The sequence below is a fragment of the Momordica charantia genome (genome assembly GCF_013281855.1).
Source record: "Momordica charantia cultivar OHB3-1 chromosome 8 unlocalized genomic scaffold, Mcharantia_2.0 BLBB01000008.1, whole genome shotgun sequence".
Classification (NCBI taxonomy): domain Eukaryota; kingdom Viridiplantae; phylum Streptophyta; class Magnoliopsida; order Cucurbitales; family Cucurbitaceae; genus Momordica; species Momordica charantia.
In genome coordinates, this window is record NW_028275166.1 from 12643995 (window position 1) to 12667505 (window position 23511).

Sequence of the window (23511 nt, forward strand, 5' to 3'; positions counted from 1 at the left end):
GGTCGGAACAAGTTGATAGGATCCCTTTTTTATGTCTCCATTTCCCTCACATGTCACATGAGGGCGAAAAAAGGAAAGAGAGGGATGAAGTTTCTCCAGCTTTTGGCATAGCGGGCCACACAGGGAGGCTCGCACGACAAACTATTAGTTCAGTGGTAGAGCAAAGTTTGTGTTATTTATGACTCTCAAGGAATAAAGATTATGAGAGTTAAAATGATTGACAATACTTTCTTTTTGAATGGTGACTCAGAGTATCTCTCATGTTCTTAATATCAAAATAGAGGAAAGCAAAAAATGCCACCATCGTTTTGGCACTACAACAACTGCTAGGACATCTGTGTAAATTATGGAATATTTCCAACAACTATATGATTGTTAGATTTATCTCCTAAATGATTAGAATTGTTTCTCTGGTTTTATATTGTCATATGTCTCATTTCCTTTTACATATATACCATACTTGTAAATCCACTTTATATTGAATGAGAAAGGCACAGACCCATCATCCTAAGCCTTTTATACCTGAGGGTTCTGTCTTCTCCGTTTTTTTTCTCAAACTTTAAGATTGCTATCGGAGCTTTCAAAGTCAACACTCCCATCACGACAACAATCGTGATTCGCCTCACTGGTACACGCACTAAGGTCAATATGATCAAGGGAGAAATCAAAGAAACAAGCTTCGATACTATCTCAAAATCAATTGGCAATAGAAGGAGTAATCATGTCTATTATAAACCTATGTAAGGTCCCTTCTTTTATCAATCTGGGATCCTTAACATGTCCCCTCAAGATCGTAGCTCTTTTTAGCTCATCGATTTTGACCAAATCTCATTTTTTTATCGAATACTCGTTGGAGCTTTTGGACTTTAATACCATAATAGTTTCTCTCAACAAGTTAAAAGTTAGAGAAACATACGAATAATCAATTAATGTTTCTTCCCACAATGGTGATAAAAAAAATTACAATATCTATACAGGAGTACTGCTAAATACAAAAAAGAAAAAAAAAAAAAAGATTCCTTACACAGAATTTAATTATAACAGAAAAGATTACACAAAATATAATTTCCAAGGAGCTCTCTTGAACAAGGGGGAAGAAATTTCAACTCAAGAGGAAACTCAAAATCTACCTGCTAAGTTTGGGCACACTGCAGAAAGATGCTATCATCGCGTTAATATAAGCTACAAAGACAACAATAATGCTGCTGCTGCATAAATAAATAGCAACCCCATAAATTGTTAATGACCAAAGTTATGGTCGATAGTGGAACAATAAACCACACAACCAATGATCTTCAAAGCAAAATAATTACAATGGCAATAAAACTCTCACTCTAGGTAATGGCCCAAAGTTGAAAATCACACACATTGAAACTTTTGGGACTTAAAAATTACACAGTGATTTGTCACTTACCTTCAATAATATGTTGCTGGTTCCAAATATCAAAAGAAACTTGCTCAGTATCTCACAGTTGACTACCAATATATAATGGAGTAATTGTTGTTTTTTACTATGGTTACTGTTTTGTAAATGGAAAAGAAATCTGGGAGAACAATATTGGAAGACAAGCTTAGTGAAGAATTATATCATCTAGATCTTCCCCAACCAAAGGTTCCTACCTCGCCTCTATTAGTTATAACAATCGTGTATTATTGAAAGTGATTTTGATATTAGCAGGTGGTTTAGATATTAGCAAGTAGTTAGCAAATATTTCAAACTCTGTTGCACAATGGGCTTATAAAGGCCTGTTTGATAACGTTATTGTTTCATGTTTCTTGTTTCTTGTTTTTTTGTTTTTTTGTTTTAATTTTTTTTTTAAATTGGAAACACAAATATGTTTGGTAACATTTTTGTTTCTTATTTTTATTGTTAGTTAAAAAAATAGTAAAAAAGTGATATATATATAAATTTAGGGAAATAGGTATCAAACCTCCCACCTGGAGGGAAGGAGTACATGTCAATTACCATTTAGCAGTTATGCTCATGTTGACCCTTGACTAATATAATTCATTAAATGAAATATAATTTATCATATAAATTTTTTTGATATAAAAGTCTAAATTACTAGTTTTAAATAAATAATAAATTTTTAAAAATATTTTTTATTTTATCGAAAATATTAAATTTTAAAAAAAGAATTATAAAAATAGGAATTAAAAATTTATTAAAAAATAAGATTGTAATAAAAATTTAAAAAAAATAGAAATTATTTTAAAAAATTATAAAAAAAATGCAAAATTGGAAATTTAAAAAAGTATAATTAAATCCTTGTTTACCATGAAAATCAAACTGCTAACCTGAGGACAATAAGACTACAATGCCTACCTGACCAACAGAGGAAGTCCTCCATTATTTATTCTTTAACGCAATGCTTAATACTTATTAGAAACAAAACCGGGAGAAACTACTTTTTATAATTTCCCAACTTTAGCCCCTTTTTGGAAACGTTTCTCAAAATTTAGAAACGAAAAATGAGATTAGTTATCAAACATGTCTGTTTCTTGAAAAATAAGAATCAGGAAACCGGAACGTTACCAAACGGGCCTAAACAGCCATAATGTGAAATCAACCACATCGAAAGAAAATTCATTTCCATCTTTTTTTTAAGTTAGTTTCATGTGTATCAAAGTACGTTAGACGAGCGTCCCTGATTTTTTTTTTTTCTTTTCACCTCTCTTTCCCTGCATTAATAAAGCAACTCATTTCCTTTCCCAAATTACCCTTTCAAATTTTTGTACTTCATTTCCCATGGCTTCCTCCGTTGACCCTGTCTCTACCATTTCCTCTCCGTTATTTCTTTTCTCCACTATTTGTAATTTGGTTCCAGTCAGTCTTGACTCGACTAATTTTGTTTCGTGGTGATACCAAATTACTTTTGTTTATGCAAGAGTTTGCACAACGGTTCTTCACGAATCGAGCTCGAACTCGGTCTCCGGTTCCGTCCTGAACACTAAAGTGGACCTGCACAAGAGGGTAAGCACTCTGACGCTCAAGTCAGTATAGATCGGATTCTGTATTTAGTTCGAGGTGAGATTCGATACTTGAGTGTGAAATGAAGTCCTCTATTTATAGGTGATGGATCCGACAGTACACACGACCGGCGGTTATATGTCTTTTCTCATGTCGAACCTGTCGGGTTCTAAGCAGGTCGGACCCCAACCAGGTCGAACCTTGACGCCCATACTTAGCCTTTTATAACGGGCGAACCCGGTCTCCTCGGCAGGGCCGAGGTGGACCTAGGCAATCCCTCTTTTCCAGTTTCTTCAAACACCAATAAGGGTCCTCCACGTGTCCTGGGTATGTTTACCCCCAAACAACTTTCATTCTTGCTCACTCGCTCTTTGGCTACCTGTCGAGTCCTCAACCTGTCGGGTCCTCAACCAATTAGGGTCCTCAACCTATCGGGTTCCATGCAGCTCAGGACCAGGCTGGGCCATCTTCTGAAGTTCCAACTCCCGTGATCGAGTTGGATTCTACTGGGGAACGGTCCAGGGAGAAGCGCTCGAGGAGCGAGTCCAAGGCGTTGGACGTGTCACCTCTTTGTGAGGTAAGAGAGGGCTCTCCTCTGAAGAGAAGGAAGAAAAAGAAGAAAGTCACCTCCTCCTCGGAGGTTCGACCTCGCGGCCCCCTACCCTCAAGCCACGCCGATTTGGTGGATGACCCCGAAGCGCGGATGGGAGGGACATCCGACGTGAAGATGTGGTTCAGAATGGAACCGTCAAGCTCCGGGGTGAAGGACCAGGTGTCACGCATCTCGGCTGCCTGCTTGGATCGCTGTCTCAGAAGAGCGTCCAAGTTTGTGAGTGATCCAGGGTCCGTGCTGCAACGGACCATCGACCACGCTGTCGAGGTAAGATCTACTCTTAACACCTGTTTCCTCATTTTACAGCTTGAACTGACCTATGTTTGCTTCCTGTGTTCCGCAGGCGTTCACTGCCTCCATCCACTCAGCAATCATGATCAAGGCCGAGCTGCATGGAAAGGAGGCCCTGGCAGCGAAAGAGAGGGAGAACTCTTCTGCTGCGCTGGAGGCTGCCACTACACTCAAGGGCGAGCTGCTGAAGGCTCGGAGCGAGGTTGACATTCTGAGGGCCGAGGTAGAAGCCAAGGGCGAGCTGCTGAAGAGGGAATATGAGAGGCATAAGGCCCACCTCCGAGCCGCCCACGCCATCACTAAAGGGCTGGAGAAGGAAAAGTTCCAACTCCTTAAGGAGAAGGACGACATGATCCAGGCCCTTGAAGGGAAGGACGCTGCAATTGGGCGTCTCACTGCTGAGATGAAGGCGGAAAAGGAGCGCCTTACCAACGGAGCTCTTCTTGAAGCAGCCTTCAGGCAACACCCAAATTTTGATGGGTTTGCCAAGGACTTCAGCGATGCGGGCTTCAAATTTCTGATGAAGGGCATTGCTGCTGATATGCCTCCAGGTCGACCTCGGTGATCTGAAGAAGAGGTATGCTGAGAAATGGGCTTCTGGGTCCAACGGCACTCCAGGTCCTGCATCCCTGGTGGACAAGTACGTCAGAGATCTGGACTCTGACTACTCCGACCTGGACGAAGACGAAGCTCCTAGTCAGGAACCTACTGAGGTCGGCACTACCCAGGAGGGAGCTCCTTCTCAGCAGAATGGATCTCAGGAGGTCAACCTTCTGAGTTCTCAAGGCGAGCTATCTTCTCACCTCGGGAGCGGCTGAGCCTCATTAGTTTTGATGTTGTTGTTTTTGTTTTGTTTTGTTTTTTTTTTTTTTTTTTGTAAGTTTCAGGGCAGAGCTGCATGGTATACAAGCCTTAGCTCTGTCCTTTTAATCAATGAAATTTCTATTTCTCCACTTCTGTTTGTTCTTCTACTACCTTTTCCTTAAGCTTTTTAAACTTGCTTTTGTAAGTCGGAACTCATGTATGAATAACCTCATTTCGCCTTTTATCCAAGGATAACTCTTTTCACATCGCTCCTTTTATCCAAGGTTTGAATTTGAGAGTTTCTTTTATTGATCTTTAATATTTCTCCTCGAACTCGGAAGTCCAGAAGATATTAAGTAATCTTGAACTTTCTACATCTCGCCTTCTCGCCTTTAACTTAAACGTTCAAAGGTTTGAACTTTGAGTAAGTTCAACACTCACATCGCACCTCGAACTCATGGGTTTAGAGGATTGAATTTCATGAACCTTCAACATCGCAGCTTTACCTTAAGCGTTCAAAGGATTGAATTTTGGTTCGTGATTGATTTTAACATCGCACCTCGAACCCGTGGGTTTTGAGGATTGAATTTGATCAATTTTTGCCTTTACCTTACCGATTTTAAGTCTTATGGGAGTCCGTGGCCCCCATTTAATTTCTGATCGAACTCGGAATCACGAAATTAAATAACTCCGTTTATTAAAAGTTTCGTCCCTTGAAAATTTTTACAAGTCCATTTTAGGACCATTTTGACATTTCAAGGGTAATAGCGCTTCAAGTGCTCTGCGTTCCATGGATGCGCAAGCACTCTTCCTTCCAGTTCGGCCAGCATATACGTTCCAGGTCGGACTATGCCTTTAACCTCGAACGGTCCCTCCCAACTTGGGTCAAGGGTGCCCACATGACTTTGAATTTTCCTTAAGACCAAATGTTCAACTTGGAAGCTTCGAGGTCGAACTCGGGCATTGTAATGTGGCCATTCTGTTTTGATATTCTGCTAGGCGCAGCTGAGCCCTTTCCCTTTTTTCTTCCAATAAGTCCAGGTTAAGGAGTAGCTCTTCTTCGTTCTTCGCTGACTCGTACTGCTCTACTCTGCCTGTTGGTATGCCGATCTCTACTGGTACAACAGCTTTGGAGCCAAAGGCTAGCGAGAACGGAGTTTCGCCAGTTGACTCCCTTAGGGTGGTCCGATACGACCATAATACTTCAGGTAGCTCCTCGGCCCATCTCCCCTTTCTGGAATCCAGTCTCAGCTTGAGTCCTCGTTTAATGATTTTGTTTACTACTTCGACCTGCCCGTTGGCCTCCGGATGAGCAGGGGACGAGCTGAGATGACTTATTCCCACGTTACTGCAAAAGTCCTTGAACTTTGCATTGTCAAACTGCTTTCCGTTGTCCGTCACAATAGCATTTGGTATACCAAAACGGCATACAACGTTTGCCCATATGAAAGATGTGACTCTAGACTCTGTGATGTGGGACAGTGCCTCGGCCTCGGCCCACTTGGTGAAGTAGTCCACAGCGACAACGGCGAACTTGGTTTGTCCTTTGCCCAGGGGAAAAGGACCTATGATATCTACCCCCCACTGCGCGGATGGCCATGGGGCCGAGATGGGGGTAAGCAGTTCGGGAGGTTGATGGATAATGTTCGCAAAACGCTGGCAGTTGTCGCAGGTTTTCACAAATTGCCTTGCATCCTACTCGACCGTGGGCCAATAGTATCCTTGTCGAACCACCTTGGCCGACAACGACCTGGCGCCAGAGTGGTTCCCACACACTCCCTCATGGATTTCCCTAAGGATGTAAAGACCTTCTTCGGGAGTCACACACTTAAGCAGAGGCAGGGAGAAGCCACGTCGGTACAACGCTCCTTCTCGGAGTGTGAACCGAGCTGCTCTCCGTGCCATCTTCTTTTGCTCCTTCGGATCTTGCAGTGGATTTCCTTTGATGAACTCCACGATTGGGTCCATCCAAGAGGGTGATGGAGTGTCAACCTCCATCACATCTGGCTCTAAGATTGAAGGACTGTCCAAGATCTCGACCGGGACCGATCTAGCCAAGTCGGTCTCATATGCTGATGCCAATTTGGCTAAGGCATCCGCATTGGAATTTTCAGATCTTGGAACTTGACTCACCTCATAAGTCCTGAACTGGGCGAGGTGCGATCTGACTTTACTCAGATATTTTTCCATTCGGGGGTCCTTCGTTTGGTACTCCTCCTTGATCTGATTTACAACCAACTGGGAGTCACTAAAGACCTTGATGTGCACGGCCCCCAGTCCTCTGGCGACGCACAGGCATGCTAGAAGTGCCTCATACTCGGCCTCATTATTTGAAGTCCGAAAGTTGAACCGTAGAGCATACTCAAATCGCTCACCACTTGGTGCGAGCAAGAGAATTCCTGCCCCGCACCCCCTCTCATTGGAAGATCCATCAACGTAGATCGTCCACGAGAGGTCGGACTCGGTCAACTGGGACGGTGGGGTAAGCTCCGCGATGAAGTTCGCCACTGCTTGCCCTTTTAACGCGGTTCTAGGCCCGAACTGGATGTCGTACTCGCTTAATTCTAATGCCCACTTCATCAGACGCCCTGATATTTCAAGCTTAAGGAAGATATTCTTCAGGGGCAAGTTTGTAAGTACTATAACAGTGTGCGCTTGGAAGTACGGCCTAAGTCTTCGGGCCGAGGTGACTAAAGCGAAGGCCAGCTTTTCCGTTTGGGGATATCTGGTCTCGGGCTCAGTCATGGCCTTACTGGTGTAATAAACGGGACTTTGGCGCGCACCTTCCTGCTTGATCAGGGTCGAGCTGACGGCGCTATCAGATACTGCCAGGTACAAGTGGAGCTTCTCTCCTGGCAATGGTTTTGCGAGTAAAGGTGCCGAGCAGAGATAGTTTTTCAACTGCTCTAGTGCTTGCTCACACTCTACCGTCCATTCGAACGGTCCCTTCTTCCTAAGAACCTTGAAGAAAGGAAGGCACTTGTCCGTTGATCTTGACACGAACCTATTCAAGGCTGTAATTCTGCCATTGAGGCACTGAAGCTGCTTTAGAGTCTTGGGTGCCTCCATCTCGAGCACGGCCTTTATCTTCTCTGGGTTAGCTTCGATCCCACGGTTGTTTACCATAAAACCCAGGAACTTTCCCGAAGAGACTCCAAAGGCACACTTGGTCGGATTGAGCTTCATTTGGTACTTGCGCAATACTCCAAAGGCTTCGGTCAGATCGGAAAGATGCGACTTTGACTGCTTGCTCTTAACAAGCATGTCGTCCACATACACTTCCATATTCCGACCGATCTGCTTGGCGAACATTTTGTTCACTATCCTTTGGTAGGTCGCACCAGCATTCTTTAGGCCAAAAGGCATCACCTTGTAGCAGTACAGACATTGGTCTATTATGAACGCGGTATGATCTTGGTCTGGCGAGTGCATTTTAATTTGGTTGTATCAGGAGTAGGCATCCATGAAGATGAGCAGCTCGTGTCCGGCCGTTGCATCCACGAGCTGGTCGATCCTCGGAAGGGGGAAGCAATCTTTTGGGCATGCCTTATTTAAATTTGTGAAGTCCACGCACATCCTCCACTTCCCGTTGGATATTTTAACTAATACTACATTAGAGAGCCAGTCAGGATACAGAATTTCTCGTATATATTCAGCTTTTAAAAGTTTGTTTACTTCCTCAACAATTACATTACTCCACTTCTTATTTACAGGTCTTCTTTTTTGCTTTACAGGTCGGAATGATGGGTCTATGTTGAGGCGATGCACCATAACCTTTGGGTCGATGTCAAGCATGTCCTCGTGAGACCATGCGAAGATGTCCGAGTTGGACCTGAGGAAGTTGATCAGTTCTTCCCTGTCCGTGACCCCCAGCTTGGTTCCTATGCTTACTTGTTTTTCAGGGCTAAGCAAGGGAACAAGCTCGAGCTCCTCTGTTGGTGGGGAGAACTGCCTTTTGCCTACCCTCGAAAGGTGGTCTTGACTGGTTTGCTCTTCCAGGGCACATACTGACGATCCTTTGAGCGCGGATGCATAGCACTCCCTTGAAGTCTTTTGCTCACCTCGGACCGTGCCGACCCCATTAGGGGTTGAGTACTTCAGGACTTGATGAAGTGTGGAGGGGACGGCCCGGAATGAGTGGATGATGGGTGTTGGGATTTTCTCTACCTTTAAAAATATTAGAGACTCGTGCAAGCGCGCACGGTCACAAGTAATACTCGGAAGTAATCCAAGGTCGAATCCTCAGGGACTTGTTGCTTTTCAAAATCAAGTAATGCAGTGAAATGGTTCAAATATGCAATTGTGATTTAGGAAGAAAATAATGATGAAATGTTGTTGTTTGGGGTTTTAACTATCAAGAAATTTAATGAAACTCAAATTCCTTGTCTCCTACCTTAGTTTTGATGCAAAACATGGAAAACACACTATGTTGGGAAAATGCACCTGACTTTTCTTGGGATTTGAGTTCTACTCTTTCACTACCCCTTTTGGTTGCTGCAGAGGCTAGGGTAACCTACAATCATATTCCTATGTGTGATTACAATCCTAGAGAATATCTACCAACTCATTTGCATTATGGGTCAGAGGGCCTATTCCTAGGACCATATTTTATGGGCTTATTCCTAAGTCACATCCCATATTGGTTTCCTATTATTTTACCTAACTCACCTTTCCCAAGGTTGGGATTTAGTGTATAAATCAAGTTCCCACTGGCCAAATGGAAAAAGGACGTAAAGAGAAGTTTTTAGAAACCAACCCAAAAAAGTGTCAGGCGCAATCTGGCCAACATCCCGAGCGTGTTGAAAATCAAATCATTTGATTAAGGCATTCCACAAGGAGGTTGATAACCATAATTAAATGAAAGTAAATGCACGAAAACATAAAGAAAGTATTTTTCATTTAATTTAAATGAATAAATAAGTCGTACAAGGAGTTCTAGCTTAACCCTCTTCTCTCTCGAGCGTGAGGGGAGTTGAAACTCGCTAAAGAACTTTAAAAGAACAGAATGAACAAAGAACGGAAGTAAGAACTCGAATTAAAAGCACTACGAAAGGTAAAAGCGTGAAAAACAAAGAAATGAACAACTAGAACATAAACATAAACCCTAAAAATGTGTTCTACAACTAGATAGCATCTAAAAGAAGATGAAATGAAGCTTGGAAGGGATGATTTGCTGAGGGATGGATGACTTCCTTTTATAGCACCATAGGTTGGTTGAAACTCCCCTCCATTTTAGGTGGAAAAGGGTTGAGATTCACCTAACCACCTCACTTGGACTTGGACTCACGGTTTTAAACATGTGGGAAATGTCCTCCTTGCCCTTTATTAATCAAAACATGTGTTTTGACAAATTTCCATCCAAAAATGCGCCGGGCGCAATTCTGCAAAAAACAGAATTCTGTTATTTTCTTCCAACTTTGACCGCATTTATCTTATATTTTTCCTAAAGTACCATAGTTTGACTTTTATGCAGAAATAATCTATGTATGTTCTACTTTAAGAATATGTGGTTCTTTTTGGCAAATAATAATGGAAAATGGGTCAAAAACGTGGTTAAACAGGGCTACCGACACATGTTTATGCAGCAAAAAGTCAACCCTAACAATGGGTCTCCCGAAGATGGCGTTGTAGGCCGATCTGCCATCGATCACCACAAACTCAGCCATTTGCGTTACTTGGGTAGCATCTTACCCGATTGTGACCGGAAAGTCAATGCACCCTTCAGGAGAGACCGATTCTCCTGAAAATCCAACCAAGGGTGTTGGACTTTTCTTCAACTGAGACCTGGTCCACCCCAAGGCAAGATATGTCGGGAGGGACAAGATGTTGGTAGACGCGCCTCCATCTACCAACACTCTTCTGACCAGGACATGATCGATAAGGGGAGCGATCACAAGCGTATCATTATAAGGCAAGTGGACTCCTTCCAGATCGGTATCGCCGAAGGTGATGGAGCAAGTAGGTTTCTGCTCCCTGATGATGCATACCTCGTGTCTGGCCTCGCGAGCTAGCTCTTTTCTTTTGTTTCCGGACTGGCCACCACTTGGGCCTCCGAAAATAGTGTTGATGACCGCAGATCGGTCTTCTCGTCGAGGCGGCGTTCTTGAACGCTTTCTCTCTTCTTTCTTTTCGACCGAGTTATACCTCGGTTTCCCAACAAACTTTTTGAAGTAGCCATCTTGAATGAGGTCTTCAATCTGGCGCTTCAGCTCCCAGCAATTTGTTGTATTATGGTTGTGATCGCGATGAAAACGGCAATATTTATCTTTATTGCATTTTTCTGGGTCTCCTCGGAGCTTCTCAGGTCGCTTGAGGAGCTTTTCCATCCCGCTTTCCTCGATGTTCGTAAGTATCTCAGAGATGGGGATGGTGGTTGGAGTATATCGCTCGTAAGGTCGGCTTCGATTATGGCCGATCTCCGACCGACGATACTCGGTTCTACTGCCAGAAGAGGACGATCCCTTGTCCTTAGACTTAGAATCAGCCTTCCTCTTCTCTTGACTTAGCTTCTTCTGGTCGATTTGCTTTTCAGGTCGGCCAGTCTTGGTTCGGAGGAGTTCTTGGCCATCGATGACTTTCTTCGCCTTTTGCAGAACTTCGGCGAAGGTTGCTCGAGCCTCCTCTCCGAGCTTAACGGTGAGAGTCTCGTCGGCCAGGCCGGTGAGGAAGTAGCACATGGCCGAATCATCGGAGCAGTGCGCGACCTTCAGCTGCTCCTCCTGGAACATCGTGACGTACTCTCTCAGCGTCTCTCCCTCCTTCTGCCTGATGGCGGCGAGGTGAGTCGCTATCTTTCTACCATAATGACCAGAGGAGAATTGGTTAATGAATTCTTTCCTCAGCTGGGAGTAGGTCGAGATCGAACTGGCCGGCAGTCTCCGGTACCACAGGCGCGCGCTGCCGGTGAGAGCGATCTGGAAGGCGCGGCATTTTATCGCATCTGTTGCCGCTTAAAAGTCCATGAAGCCCTCGAAGACCTCAACATAATCCTTCGGGTCCTTAGACCCATCATAAGGATTCATAGTGGGAGTTTTGAACTTTGGAGGAATTGGGGCCTCCAGGATGTCCGAGGTGAATGGAGATTCTCCCAAGTCGCCATCGTCAAACGAGCACTCTTTCTTCTCGCACCTGGCCTTGAGCGCCTCGACCTGCTCGTCGAACCTGTGTTTCATCAGGTCGAACTCTTCCCTGGTGATCACAGCTTCCGGTGTTAGAGGCTTATATTTTGATTGAGCCTTGAGGTCAGAATTGGAGAACTCTCGAGAGTAAGACGGAGAGTCTTCCGACTCCCGAGATGCTCTCTTCTTCTTATAAGTGAGGTGCTTTCTCAGATCGTTATCCCGCAAGCTATAATCCACCCCCTCATTATTCGGAACGGGCTCGCGGTCGCCAGGGTGGAAAGATGGAACCCGACCTTCCTTCTCTCTGGGTGCGCCTGGGACCCTGGAGGGAGACGCTGTTCGGTTAGCCCGCGTCGCCTCGGCGTACATTTTTTCCATTGTGCGCAACCGATGGCACATATCATCCAACTCGCGCTGGAGAGTAGACAAAGCTTCAGGGTCTGCCACCTGGTTGGCCCTTCGGGAGGTCTTTCTCGAGGTCCCACCTCGGCCTCGGTTGACCTTTGAGGGTTTCGGGTGAGCAGGGGGTAACTCTTAGTTAGCGTGGCGGGCAGATCTGCGCGGATCTCCTTCTTGTCCCGCTCGGACCTGGTCCTCGACCATTCTCGCATCAAGGTCTCGCTGAGTGCCATTATCAGCATTCAAACCCCTCCGTTCTGTCGTGTTAGCAGAGTTTGCTGGCTGCACCATCTTTGCGTATGTTTCTTAGATCAGGATGACTTAGATCTCCACTCCCCACAGACGGCGCCAAATGTTTATGCAAGAGTTTACACAACGGTTCTTCACGAATCGAGCTCGAACCCGGTCTTCGGTTCCGTCCTGAACACTAGAGTGGACCTGCACAAGAGGGTAAGCACTCTGACGCTCAAGTTAGTATAGATCGGATTTTGTATTTAGTTCGAGGTGAGATTCGATACATGAGCGTGAAATGAAGTCCTCTATTTATAGGTGATGGATCCGACAGTACACACGACCGGCGGTTATATTCCTTTTCTCATGTCGAACCTGTCGGGTTCCAAGCAGGTCGGACCCCAACCAGGTCGAACCTTGACGCCCATACTTCGCCTTTTATAACGGGCGAACCCGGTCTCCTCGGCAGGGCCGAGGTGGACCTAGGCAATCCCTCTTATCCAGTTTCTTCAAACACCAATAAGGGTCCTCCACGTGTCCTGGGTATGTTTACCCCCAAACAACTTTCATTCTTGCTCACTCGCTCTTTGGCTACGTCAATGGATCAATTAACGCTCCAACGAAATTTGTGCGTGCTTCCGGCGATACACCTACTACTAAAGTTAGTGATGCGTTGCTAAAGTTGAGTAATGTTCGTGACCAACTGCTAATGACACTCCTGAATGCAACACTTTCTTCGTCTGCACTGAGACATGTGATTGGTTCGACCTCTTCCCATGAGCTGTGGATATCCCTTGAAAAACGATAGTCTTCTCAATCTTGTTCTCATATTTTGGAACTACGATCAGAATTATATACCATTGAGAAGGTTCAGTCATAATCTATTGAACAATATACTCAAAGTCATTATTGATAAACTTGTTGTCGTTTCTGTGTCTTTGGATGATAAGGAGATCTTAATTTACACGTTTAATGGATTGCCTTTGGTGTTTAATTCTTTCCATACATCTATTCGTACGTGCAGTGATAGTCTCACACTTGAAAATCTCCATGTCATGCTTGAGGTTGAGGAACAATCTCTGAATCAACATACTAAGGCTTCAGAACTTATTCCTACGGCTATGGTTGCTTATCGTGGTACTTCTACCTTTCAGGATGGAAATAATGGTGGTTCCTTAAATCATGGCCGAAATAATCGAGGCAACGATCGTGGTGATTTTCCTACCTCTGGTAAAGGTAATTCTCACTTGTTGAACTCTTTGGGGGTCAATTTTGGAAATACTTAAGGTAGTACTTTTTCATTTTCTTTTGGCCGTACTATTTGTCAAAATTGTAACAAACCTGGACACAATGCTCTTGATTGTTACCATCGGATGTATTTTTCTTTTCAAGATCCTCGTCCTTCGACGCAACTTGCAGCGATGGCAGTAAATTTTATGACCCTTTATTCTTCCCAATCTAATGCTTTTTGGTTGTCTGATAGTGGTTGCAACACTCATCTCACCAATGATTTGACAAATATTTCAGCCTTGCAAATACTTACAATGGAGAAGATGCTTGGTGTATTGTCTAAACTCGTAGTTTGTGATTATGTAAAAACATATTTATATTCAATAAAGTTATGTTTTCATATTCAATCAAATTGTTCTTCAGTTTATTGTCCAAATCGAATAAACTAAACATCCAAGGTTATTTTCATGTAACCGGGACAGTATATATACTGAGTATATATTTGATATACCTGCGATATATATGTGGATAATGTCACGGGAATAACTTAAATGATCTATAATATATGGATAAGGATGGGTACCTTATCCTGGCAACACTATGGATACGACCCACTTTGTAAATGTTACAAACGACCGGATCCAAGTCATTGATGTGGAAACATGCGAGTGGGCTATCCTATACAATGAGTTTGTATAAAACCGGATCGCAACATAGTCAATCTTTAGATGTAACACCGTTGACTAATAGAGTGCTATTTCATTGGATGATCAAGCAACTTATTCTCAATCCTGAGTGAGTTATGGATTCTTGCCCGTGAGGGCATGTCCTATGATTTGTATGGGTGGGAGTGGCCCGAGTCGCTGAATCAATATTCCTACCATTTTTGGGATGAGACCGAGTGGGAAGCTGGAAACATAACTACACAAGATGAAATTCACTCCTTTCCGACTTTAGAGGAATAGATGAGTGTTCCCATAAGTGATGACTCCGGGACTTGAACAATGGATCCTACCCTCTCACTGGTCGGAGATGGACTTTCGGTTATTGGTCGGACCATAACCGGGTTGCTCATTAGAGGAGCAATGGTATTTAAGGAGCAAGATGTAACTCAGGGGTAAAATGGTAATTTGACCAAGCTAAAGTTACGAACACTCATGATGGATTGACTTGCCGTTAATGGTCGTACATCTATGGACACGAAAATATTATGCAGTGAAAAGAGTGCAGCTGCCGGTCTTTAGTGGAGTGGCTCATAGTTAACGAATGTTGATCAACTCCATTAATGAGTTTGACCGATTAATCTTGCATCGTTGGAGCTTCTGATCTGTAGGTCCATTAGGTCTGTTTGTTAGGTCACAACAAGTAAAACAAAGATCAAGTTTCTTGGAAGAATTTAAAATGTTCAAATTGCTCATATATATATATAAAAGCAATTTGAACACACACATATACATATACATATATACATACATATATATGTATATATTATATGTATATATATGTATATGTGTATATGTATGTATATATATATATATATGGATTGCTCATATATATATATATATTAATTATAATATATGGTTAATTCTAAATTAAAACTATGAGAGAACTTATTTAACTGAAATTCAAATAAAAATTAATAGGAATAGAATTCATATTAATACTATAGGTTAAAAATAATGTGCATATAAGAGGTACGTTAGAAAGAAATGTTTTAAAATATGATTATATTTTAATAATAAATAATTAAGTGTTAATTTTTTATTATATATATATAATTATTAATTATATTAATAATTAAAATCGAGGATAAGCAAGTCCTGTTTCTGTACGAGTTTCTCTCTCTAGGTGGGGTTTGTTTCCGTTCGGTCTTTTCTGTTTCGGCTGTTTTGGTTTACGTTGGTGTGTTTCCGCTAGGGCGTTGGTTTCTTCTGGTGCTATTATGTTCCTTCTATGGAGGATTTAGTGCGTCGTTGGGCTAGTCTTGTGTTAATCGAGGATGAAGCCATTCCTGTGTCTATTGGGGATGTGAATATTTTGTTGTCGAATGAAACTATTCAATTGTGTGCCATGGCGAAAGTTTTCACTAGCCATAAGATCCATCTTGATGCCTTTCGATCGTTCATGAAAACTATTTGGCGTGTGCACCATGATACTCGCATTGAATCTGCCCGTGACAATGTCTTTGTTATTCACTTCCGCTCCCTGATGAAGAAAAATCGGGTTATGAACTCGGGGCCCTGGCATTTTGAAAAAGCGTTAATTATTTTGGTATCCCCAATGGCAGAGGATTGGCCTGAGTCTATGGTTTTTTCTCACTGCTCTTTTTGGGTGTAAGTACATAATGTCCCGTTCAACTGTCTAACTCGTGATATGACCTAACTTCTAGGTGGTACTTTTGGTCAGGTGGAGGAGGTTTCTTGGGCGGATTCTTCCCCTTGGATTGGGTCGTTTATATGGGTATGCGTTTGCTTGGATATCACTCGCCTCTCCGTCGAGGTGTTAAGCTCTATTTGTCCTATGGTATTGTGGTATGGTGTCCTTGTAAGTATGAGCGCCTACCTCGGCCATTCCATTAGAGAGTGCGACGTACCAAGCGACGCTTCTATCTCAACGTCGGCTCCTTATGGCGATTGGCTCCGTGCGACTCCATTGGCCCGGGCTCCAATGCGGAGAATGGGGGTCCCAGCGGTCTATCTGCAGGTAATTTTGGTGCTTGGGGAAGGAGTGGGGATGATCGACGTGAGGCTCCTTTGTTCAGGTCCCTTCCTGCCATCTGAGGCGGAGACGGTGGGTGGTGATGCTTCCTCGGTAGTGGGCGCCGGCGTGCATGTGACGGCGTCGACTAGTTCTGTTGTCTCTGGCGTGGAACGGGAGCTGGTCGTGCCGTCTTCTGCGGCTACTGATTCCACGATTATGTTGACTGCGCACGACACGCATACACGATCTGATGGTTTAGTTTTGACTCCACCTATGCTTTTGGAGCTTGGGGATTCCTCTCAACCCAAGGCCTCTTCTATTGGTCCTATTCTGTCAAATGAGTCGGCCTCAACTAAACACTGGAAACAACTTGCACGTGGAGCTATTATGGATATCCCATTTCAGGTGGGGCCACTGGTCTTAGTGAGAAACGTGACTTCCCATTTGAGATCTCCTCCTCCCAGATTCTTGGGAAAAAACAAAAAGTGGGTTTTAAAGGCGGGGCGGTGGATCCTACTCTATCCTATGATGACTCTTCGACTTTATCTCCATCGGCGGAGGCTATTCTTCAGCCCCACCGAGAACCATGACGATCCTTTTTTGGAACGCCCGTGGTTTGGGGTCCACGGGCCTTTCAGTTGGTGTTTTTGACACGAACCCACCTTGTGTTCCTCTCTTAAATGAAAGTTGTTACGTCCCGCATGGATGATATTCGCTACCAGTTGCATTTTGATAATTGTTTTAGCGTGGATTGTGTTGGTCGAAGTGGTGGTTTGGCTCTGTTGTGGTCTCGGGAAATTTTCTTTAATCTGATTTCTTTCTCCTAAAATCACAATGATGGTTGGGTTGACTGACAGGATGATCAGTGGCGTTTTACAGGTTTTTACGGCCACCCGACACTGAATCAAAACATTTATCTTGGTCTCTCCTTCGGCATCTTCAAGCTAGCTCTGAGTCCTCTTAGCTTATTGGTGGAGATTTTAATGAGATCTTGAGTCAGGACGAGAAATACGGGGGGCGGCCTCAGGTTGATTCTGACATTTTTAGTTTCCTTTCTGCTGTAGATGCTTTGAACTTTTGGATCTGGGGTTTCAAGGGCCTATTTTCACGTGGTCCAATCGCCAACCGGGGGAAGCGTTTATTCACGAATGCCTCGATTGAGTGTTATGTAATCTTGCATCGCAATACTCTTCCCGTGTAGCTTTGTTAATCACTTGGATTTTTATAAGTCTGTCCATAGGCCATTGCACCTTACCATGGCAAAATAGAATTTTCCGTCTCATTCCCCCCAGTATAGAATTTTGCATTTTGAAGAGATTTGGTTGTAGCTTCCAGATTGTGGGTCGCTTGTTACTGCAAGCTGGGTCTCCTCTCCCCTTATGTCTTCTTCGTCAGTTATAGCCCAGAAAACAAAAGCGTGTATGCAGCGGTTATTTGATTGGGGGCGCCCAAAAATAGGTGGGGACAAGGCGAAAATTCGAGTGGCTTCAGCTTGTGTACAAGACAAGCTCTCTGATCTTCCCCACCAATCCAATTGGGATTATCTTTTTGCCGCGAAATCTGAATTGGAACGACTCCTGTTGGAGGAAGAACAATATTGGAAGCAACGATCTTGAGAGCAGTGACTGCGTTGGGGAGATAAGAATTTATGTTGGTTTCATAGCCGGACCTCTCTCAGACAGAAGACGAATAGAATTTTGGGTCTTATGGATTCGAATGGTCAGTGGCATGTTGATCGGGCCCACGTTTGTACGATGGTAACTGATTACTTTACTATATTTTTTCTCTTCCCACACTTCTGAGGCAGATTTATAGGCTGTGCTGGCTTATGTTGAGTGTAGAATCGATTCTATAATGAATTGCGATCTTACCAAACCTTTCAGGGAGGAGGAGATTTTGACGGACTTACAGCAAATTCATCCTCACAAAGCTCTTGGTCCTGATGGTCTCTCTGGGGCTTTTTATCGTAATCACTGAGAAATTGTGGGGCTCGATATCATTCAGTGTTGTCTTGCAGTTTTAAACCATGGCGCCTTCCCAGCCCCTTTAAATGAAACTCTGATTGTTCTTATCCCTAAAGTCCCGCAGCCCCTGCGTATTACAGATTACAGGCCAATTTCTCTCTCTAATGTCGTTTATATGCTGATTTCCAAAACTCTTGTTAATAGGATGAAACGAGTTCTAAACACCATTATTTCTCCCCAACAAAGTGCTTTCATTCCAGGCCGGTGTGTCGTTGACAACGCAATTCTAGGCTATGAAATGTCCTCACTCTCTTAAGAACCATCGTCAAGGTAAATATGGGTGGGCAGCCCTGAAACTCGATATGAGTAAAGAGTACGACCGGGTTAAGTGGATTTTTCTTGAACGTATCATGCTTAAGATGGCTTTGCCAAGGCCTGGGTCCTGTTAATTAAAATTTGTATGAGCACTGTTACCTACCCTTTCAACCTTAACGGGGAGCGGTTAGGTCATATTACCCCCAGTAGAGGTCTACGGTAAGGAGATCTTTTGTCCCCTTACTTATTTCTGTTATGTGTTGAGGGCCTGTCTTGTCTTTTTCATGGGGCCGAAAAGCGAAAATCGATCTCCGATTTGTCCATTGCTAAACACAGTCCACTGATTTCTCATCTCTTCTTTGTCGATGACAGTCTAATCTTCTTCAAAGCGGTGCCTGTCGAAGGGGCAACAGTATGTTCAATTCTCCATTGGTATGAGCGAGCTTATGGGAAACTATAAATTTTGAAAAGTCCGTTATTTCTTTTAGCCTGAATACTGGGAGCGAGGTTATTCATGATATTACCCATTTTTTTGGCGTTCCACAGACCCGTCGTCATTAACAGTATTTGGGGCTTCCATCTTTCATGCCACAAAACCAACGGAATACATTGGGTTTTATTAAAGATCGCGTATGGCGGCGGCTCCAAGGGTGGCAAGGTAAACTTTTTTTCCATTAGGGGGCATGAAAAACCTTTTTCCATTAGGGGGCGTGAAATCCTTATTAAGACTGTGATTCAAGCTAAGCTATTCCCTGTTATACTATGAATTGTTTTCGTCTGTCGAAAGCTTTGATTCATGAACTGCACCAAATGATAGCTCGGTTCTGGTGGAAGGGTCTGGATGAGGCACGTCGAATTCATTGGGTGAGCTGGTCAGATCTTTGTCGACCGAAATGCTTAGATGGTTTAGGCTTTAAGAATTTGGAGCTTTTTAACCAGTCTTTGTTGGCCAAACAGGGTTGAAGGCTTCTGCAGGATCGTCTTCTCTTCTGGCCTGTGTGTTGAAGGGGCGATGTTTCCAGACTAGTTCGTTTATGGACACGAACATTGGTTGGACCCCTCCTTTATCTGGCGTAGTATACTATGCGGTCGGGATCTTCTTCGCCGAGGCCTTCGTTGGCGGGTGGGCAATTGGTGAATCGATTAAGGTGTACGGGACTAATTGGCTTCCTCGGGATGTGTTGCTTCAGGTTCGCTCACCTTGGCATCTTCCAGTTTCAAGCCATGTTTGCGATCTTTTCACAGCCTTGGGCCCATTGAAATGATCCTTTAGTTCGAGAGAGGTTTGATACTATTAAGGCATCCATTATTTTAGGCCTTTCCCAGGACGGTCGTTCTCGACCAGGTCATCAAATTTGGTACTTTGATAAATCAAGTGTGTTTTCCGTTAAAAGTGGGTATGCGTTGGCTTTTAATCTGGCTCCTTCTCTTCAAGCTTCTTCTTCTTCTTCAAATTATTTATTATATTGGTGGAAGGGTTTCTAGAAAATGCATCTCCCCAGTAAAATTAAAATTTTCCTTTGGCGTTTGTGTCTTGATCGTCTCCCTACTTTTACGGCTTTGATTCGTCGTGGGCTGGACATTCTGAATTGTTGCCATTTATATGGTAGCGCGAGAGAGGATACTTTGCATGTGTTTTGGTTCTGTAATGTGGTGCGGGGTATCTGGGCCCAATCGAAATTTGCGACCCTTTTTCACCTGTGATATGTCCCGAATATTTTCTTTTTACTGATTGAGTTACAGGTGACTCTTCACTGATATGATTTCGAGGAATTTGGGGTATTTTTGTGGGCATTATGGCATATTCGAAATCGGTCACGTTCGTTGGGCGATATGACAGCTGGTCCTCTCGATTCTTGGGTGGTGAATTTCATTCCGACCTTCAGTAGAGCTCAGGGGCCAGGGGGTGTTGCCTCTGGGTCACGAGTGGAGCGGCGTGCCTGCAGGTGGAAGGCTCCTCGGCCGGGTTATTTCAAGGTGAACACCGACGCTTCTTTTAATTCTGTTTCTTTGAGTGTTGGGGTGGGCATTCTCATTCGAGATTCTCAAGGCCAACTCATGCTTGCTGGGTCAGTTTTCCTGCCTTATTATGGTTCAGTTAACTTGGCGGAGGCACTTGCAATTAAAGAGGGTCTGTCTCTAGCGCTTGATATGAGTTTCTCTTTGCTACGGTTGGAGACGGATTCTATATGTTGTTTTCGACTACTCAGTCACAATGCGTGTGGATGGAAGATGGGCCAATTGCCATCTCTAAAATTCTGGCTGATGATCAGCGTTTTTGTTGTTCTTTTTAGTTTTTTTTTTTTTTTTGTTCCTTCATTTCTGCCATAAAAAAAAATTAGAATAATAATTAATTAATTAATAAGATTAATTAATTGTATATATGTTAATTATTATTATTAATTATTAAAAATATTAATATAATTAATATTATTATTAATATTAATTAAACACTCCCTACTGAGATCAAATGGGCATGAAAGTCCCTGTATATTTGGTTCTGCATTTTCTAACCAATCTCTTTGTGTTCTCCCAATCCCAAGAGTTTTTTAATTCCAAGTTGGTGCTCCCACAAACAATTTCTTGTTCCCAGAGGATAGTCGGAAGATCTATGGTGGTATGAACAGATTCACTGCAAAAAGTTTGAAGAACGTCTTCAAAATAAGTTAAACCTCTCTGTTTTTCCTTTTACTGTGTTGTTAATTTTCTCTTTAAATTCAAAAACACGATTCTCGTTTCCGCTGCGGGATTAACATCACATCATAATAAGAGGCTGTCGCTGTTGGCCATGGGCAGCCCTTGAACATCACACATACAAGCAATGGTATTCTTCCCACTCCATCTCATTCTTTCACCATTTCAAATGTCCTTCACTCTCTTGAATTAGCAACCAATTTGTTGCCCGTTCATAAATGTTGTCAAGGTAATAATTGTTTGTTTATTTTTTACTCTGATTGGTTCATTATCCACGACAACTTCACTGCCAAAATTTTGTGCAAAGGCAAGAGTGACAATGAATTATATCTGATTCCAAACTCATTTACTCTTCTGTTGTCATCACCGGAACATACTGCTTTTTTTAGCAAATAAGGAGTGTAATACTTGCCATTATAGGTTAGTGTTGGGTGTGTTGACCTAAACTCGTAATTTGTATTTATGTAAAAATAAATGTATATTCAATAAAGTTTTATTTAATAAATTTATTGTTGAATTCATAGCATTGCATTGTCCAAAATCCAATAAACTAAACATCCAAGGTTATTTTAATGTAAACGGGACAGTATATATACTGGGTATATATTTGATATACTAGGTATATATTTGATATACCCCTGATATACGAGGTGTATATTTGATATACGAGTGGATAATGTCTCGTGAATAACCGAAAGGGTCTATAGTATATGGATAAGGCTGGGTACCTTATCCTGACAACACTATGGATACGGCCCACTTTGTAAATGTTACAGACGACTCGATCCAGGTCGTTCGTGTGGAGACATGCGAGTGGGGGTATCCTACACAATGAGTTTGTATAAGACCGGACTGCGAAATAGTCAATCTTTAGATATAACGTCGTTGACTAACAAATTGCTATTTCATAGGATGACCAAACAACTCGTTCTCAATCCTGAGTGAGTTATGGACTCCTGCCCGTGAGGGCTCGTCCTTTGATCTGTATGGGTGAGAGTGGCCCGAGTTGCCAACTCAATATTCACTAATCCCCGATGTTAGGGGAGTATATGAGTGTTCTCTTAAATGCTGACTCCAGGACTTGAACAAGGGACCCCACCCTCTCATTGGCTCGAGAGGGACTTCCAGTTATTGGTCGGACCATAACCGGGTTGTTCTTAGAAGAGCAGTGGTATTTAAGGAGTAAGATGTAACTCAGGGGTAAAACGATAATTTGACCCAACTTGAGTTACGAGCACTCGTGAAGGATTGACTTGTAATTAATGGTCGCATATCCATGGACACGAAAACATTCTACAGTGGGAAGAGTGCAACTGCAGGTCTATAGTGGAGTGACCCGTAGTCAACGAATCTTGATGAACTCGGTCAATGAGTTTGACCGATTAATCTTGCATCATTGGACCTTCTGATCTATAGGTCCATTAGGTCCCCTTACTAGCTCATAACGGGTAAAACGAGGATCAAGTTTTTGGAAGAATTTGAAATGTTCAAATTACTTAAGGGATTATATGTATATTGATACATTATAATATATAGTTAATTCTAAAATAAAATTAATATGAATAAGATTCATATTAAAACTATAGGTTAAAAATAATGTGCATAAGATATACATTAGAACTATAGATTCTACGAGAGAAATACTATAGAATATTATTCTGTTTATGTTACAAATAATTAAGGGTTTATTATTTATTTGATATATATATATATATTAATTAGTAATATTAATATTAATATTTCCCTCCCTTGCAAAATTGCAGGGGAGTGGGCAGTTAAGTGATGTGGGGTAACTCCCCACGTCATTGCTTTTGTTTGGTTCTTTTGCAGTTCTGCAAAATACAGAACACACAGAACAAAAGAAGTAGAACTGCCAAATTCTCTCTAGAGCTTTCTCTCTCAAATTCTCACTTAGATTCTAAACGGTGCTCCCACAAGCACGATCTCGAGACCCAAGAACATAGTAAGGAAGATTCAGTGGTGGTGTTCGGGTAGAAATAGTTGAAGAAAAGTTCTTTACGTGTGATTCGTTGAGACATAAACATCTACCACTTTTTTTTTAGAAAAGGGATGAAATGCATTGAATAGATATCTTCATTTTTATATTCATTATTCGGATTAATGAACTAAATCAGACAGTTATATCAGTGAAAGAAAACAGCTTATATAAATATAAAT

At 42.7% G+C, this 23511-nt stretch overlaps 1 long non-coding RNA gene across 2 annotated transcripts; it reads left to right on the forward strand.

The window, feature by feature from the left end:
• The first annotated feature begins 17009 nt into the window (after positions 1-17009).
• On the forward strand, positions 17010-20925 carry LOC111018342 (uncharacterized). 2 transcript variants are annotated; one of them, XR_015792594.1, is made up of 3 exons: positions 17027-18858; positions 19012-19071; positions 19186-20925. It is a non-coding gene; the product is annotated as an uncharacterized LOC111018342 (long non-coding RNA). The 2 variants fall into 2 exon arrangements; XR_015792593.1 differs by having other exon boundaries at positions 17010-18858; positions 19012-20925.
• The last annotated feature ends 2586 nt before the right edge of the window (positions 20926-23511 follow it).